The sequence below is a fragment of the Triticum aestivum genome, chromosome 2A, assembly GCF_018294505.1.
Source record: "Triticum aestivum cultivar Chinese Spring chromosome 2A, IWGSC CS RefSeq v2.1, whole genome shotgun sequence".
Classification (NCBI taxonomy): domain Eukaryota; kingdom Viridiplantae; phylum Streptophyta; class Magnoliopsida; order Poales; family Poaceae; genus Triticum; species Triticum aestivum.
The window spans coordinates 126,979,864-126,984,472 of NC_057797.1; positions in this window are offsets into that span (position 1 = coordinate 126,979,864).

The following is a 4,609-nucleotide window of genomic DNA, read 5'->3' on the forward strand; positions in this document are numbered from 1 at the left end:
CGCCCAAACCGGCACCCCATCGCGCCTGCCCCGCCGCCCCAAGCCGAGCCCCGCCGCCGCCGCTTCCTGCCGCCGCCCCGCCGCCCGCACCCCACCCCACCGGAGCCCCTCGCCGGAGGTAGTCGCCGGATCCGCCGCCGATTTTTCTTTCTAAAACCGTTTGTTAAAAAAACCCTAGATTCATTTTTTTCGGATCGCCGGTTTTTTTCTTGGTTCTTCTAGTTAGCGGACGTTCGCTCGAACATTCGTTTTAACGAATGGTTCTTCGCCCGTTAAATACAACTAACGAATGCTCGTTCGTTAGTCTGTTCGTCAGTTTTCTTTTATTGGATTTAATCCGCGATTTTCTCTGATCGTGATTTCTGATCCGATCTTAGTTTCTGTTTATCTTTTCACTCGTTAGTCGGAATCAGGCGATTCAAGCACCTAGAGTTTCGTCTCGAAACCCTCTTTCCGTTTAACCAACTCAAACAAGTTTTCTCTATTGTAAAATTTGACCTACTTTCAGATTAGTAAATGAAGCTTCTCTCTTTTGTCGTTTGAGTTTTGTTGCTCCGTTTGATTTGATTCCTTTTGCGAATCAGAGTTCTTAATTTGAACTTTCTGGTCAACCTCTTTTATTTGAGTTTTTCTTGTGCATCGTTGCTTGTTACTTATGTATGCTATTGTTGCTTGCGATAGAACACCCGGAGTGCGAAGCGTGCTACTATGAGTCCCTAGGTTTCGTAGATCATCAGCAAGGCAAGTAACACTTTGATCATATCCCTTTATCACCTAGTTTTTATGCATTAGTTCCAATCCTCAAACATTGCATGATTAGGACACCATTAACTTGTGGGTTGGGAAGTACTTGATGAGGTAGAACCTATTTCCCTGTTACATTCAAACCTCTGGGAGTTACTCTACGTGTTGCTTATATTACTATGCTATGCTATGCTCGTAGACGTGGTTTGGGTTTGAGTGAAATCCATGACAGATGTGATATTGTTAAATTAATGGTTCAACTTAAGGTGGCAACTTAATCAAACAACTGGGTGGATTGAGGCACCTAAAGTACCCAGTGTTGCCTGTATTTTTTTTGGAAATCCCGGAGTACCCGTGTGATCTTCCTATGGACCGCCACCCAGTCTCAAAGGGAACTGAGATGATTCATGCTAGAAACTTCTGTGTGCAGCCACAAGCTATTATGGGCTCTAGCATAGTTGAGTAAGTTATGTGAAGCTCTTGAAGAGGCAGATCAGCAGGTAGTGGGATGTAGGTTTGGTATGGTCTGCCCGGAGTAGAGACTTAATGTTTCTGAAAGACTGTGTCTCGGTCATCCGTTTCTCAAACACCCTGTAGTGCGAGAAATCCAATGGAGGAGATCGAGTCTTGTGGGGAAAAGTGCGCAAACCTCTACAGAGTGTACAACCTAATCATGGTTAGCCGTGTCCGCGGTTATGGACAATTCTTGAGTATCTAGTACTTGGGTTATCACATGTATCTCATCATGTTTAATTAATATTGTTGGGTTGTTAATAACTTTAATTGGGATTGAGTTGGAGGAACCTTCTCAATGATGTTTCAACTACCATGATAGTAAAATTAAAATCTATTCATTTGTTGTAGGGAAAAATTGGCTTTTCGCAAAACTGTAACCATAGAGCTTTTCACCAGCCAAATATGCATGTAGTGATAGCATTATTTTTGTTCTTGCTCTACTGTGTACTTTGCCAGCATATTCCATGTGCTGACCCATTTCGGGCTGCAACATATTATGTTGCAGACTTTTCTGACGAGGAGTAAGGTTCGTTAGGTCGTTGCCGTGCAGCTCAGTTATGCCGTTGGAGTTGATGGACTCACTTTATCTTCCAAGCCTTCCGCTGTTATCGTATTAGATGGCCTTAAGCCATATTATTGTAATAAGTTCTCTCTTGAGACTTTTGATGTAATAAGTGTGTGATTGCTACTCTGTTATAAATCCTTCGAGTACTGTGTGTGTCAGCATTACCGATCCAGGGATGACACGGATGCACAGAGACCTGACCATCTGAGGTCGGGTCGCTACAAGATGGTATCAGAGCACACGCTGAGTGTAGGACACAACCACTAAGATAAACCCTAGGTCACACCTCTCTTCTCATTTCTGACTCCTCTCCATTTTCTACTCTTTAGGATGACGGAGATGAAGAACAAGTTTGCACAACCGGATGAAGACACACCTTTTGGACGCCACTTGAAGGAAGTCACTAGGTACTTGAACATTGGAATACCAAGCTTCAACGGGACGTACAATGCCACTTTACCTGAAGAGGAGCGTTGGATGATTCAAGTACAAGTTCTAGGAAGGACGTTCTCGCCAACTTCTAAACCCATAGAGTTTTCTTTCGAAGAACCCACCTGGAGTCTAGGAAAGAGCATGGCAGCCCACATTACCATTGGACGAATTGGAGAAGTTTATAACAGGGAACTTAAGGACACTATTTACCAAATATGTGGGCACCGAGACGAGCAATGGGAAGTAATCAGCACTAGGAAGGATAGATCCATTGCCGCCTTCATTCAGGAGTTAAACCAACACATTCGACGCCAGAAGAGCCAGATGAGCATGGACATGATGGACTTGAAGAAGACGAAGACTAGGATCATCGAACTGGAGGAAGAACTCAAGTTTACACGCGATGGATATGAGGAGGAAATCAAGACACTACTGGAGTAGAATGACGACCTAGTCAAGAAGATCGGAGTAATCATGGGAGGACCAGCACCGGGAGACGAAGATGAAGATCCCACTTGCCCGGACAACTACATCATCATCGACGACACCGATTCCGATCCTAGTGATGATGACTATGAAGACGAAGCTGGAGCAGACATCATGGAGACTTCCACCGATCAAAATTTCTAGATGACTACCATATATCACTAGTATTCCCCCATGTATTTAGTAGTAGTTGAGCACTTGTGCGATAGTTCTAGATCATTTGTATGCCCTTGCTTGATTGATTGAGTGAAATGATTGTGTTTGTCTCATGTGCATATGGGTAGTGTTTTCTCATTAGACCTCTTTTCTATTCTAAATATCTTCCATCTAAACCCCTGAGATGCCTCCGAGACGTGACACTGGTTTTGCCTTCCCACTGGAGCTCACCCAGTTGATCCAACAGCAGAATACGTTGATGCAATTGCTAGTTCAGAACCAGGGCAACAACAACAACAACCCGCCACCCATGGACAACCTAGCCCGTTTTCTAAGGTTACAGCCGCCGGTGTTTTCCAGTAGCACCGAGCCTATAGTTGCTGATGATTGGCTATGCCGTATTGGAAGGGAGTTGACCACCGCAGGTTGCATAGATGCTGAGAGGGTGCGCTTTGCCGCACATCAATTGGATGGACCAGCAGCCTCATGGTGGGAGAATTACATAGCCACTTTTCCTATAGCCAATATCACTTGGGACCAGTTTCAGCAAGCTTTCCGCACCTCCCATGTCTCAACTGGAGCTATGCAAATGAAGAAGCGGGAGTTTCGCAACCTACGCCAGGGGAACCATACTATGGCTCAGTATGTGGACGAGTTTAGCAAATTATCTCGCTACGCCCCTGATGATGTGGCCACAGATGCAGCGAAACAGGAGAAGTTTATGGAAGGGATGAATGATGAGATGAGTATGCAGTTGATGGTAGCAACCTTCAACAACTACCAGGAGTTGGTAGATAAGGCTCTTATGATTGAAGGGAAGCAACAACAGATTGAGAGCCGCAAGAGGAAGTATGGACAAGGGAAGTATAACTCAGGAGCTTAGCAGAAACCTCGCCTAACCCCGAACTCGGGAGGACTTGTTCATAACCATGGAGGTCACAACCACACTGGAGGAGGAACGCATAACCACAATGGTTCTAAGAATGGGAATGGGAACGGAACCAACAATAATCATAACCGCCCCAACCCAGCCACACCCGCCAAAAGGGACTTAAGTCATGTTACGTGTTTCAAGTGCGGGAAGACTGGACACTACGCCATAGAGTGCCCTGAAGGAAAGAATGGAAATGGAAATGGGAGCGCTGGGAAGAAGCCAAATCCATTCAACAAAGGACAAGTGAACCACGTTAACGTGGAGGAGGTTGAAGAGCAGTCGGTCGCGTAATAGGTAAGTTTTTTGTTAAGTCATTTACCGCTCTTGTTCTTTTTGATACTGGTGCATCGCATTCATACATATCAAGGGGATTCATGGATAAGTTTAAACTACCAACCCAAACCCTTAGGACCCCTCTTTTAGTAAGTTCACCTGGAGCAGAGTATATGGCCAGCCGATGGTGTGACTAGATACCCTTAACCATTGGCACACATGTGTTTCCGTCCGACCTAATTATCTTGGAGTCGCAAGGATTGGATGTGATATTGGGTATGGACTGGATGTCAAAGTATGGAGGAAGCATTGACTGTGCGAGTAAGTCGATTTATCTCACCACCCCGGAGGGAAAAAGGATTAAGTATGTGTCTAGGCACGTGCCTAAAAGGAGCCAAGTGAATGCCCTTATGGGAGTTGTTCAGGAGGAAGTGCCGATAGTAAAGGATTACCCGGATGTTTTCCCAGAGGAGTTACCAGGCATGCCACCGGACAGAGATATT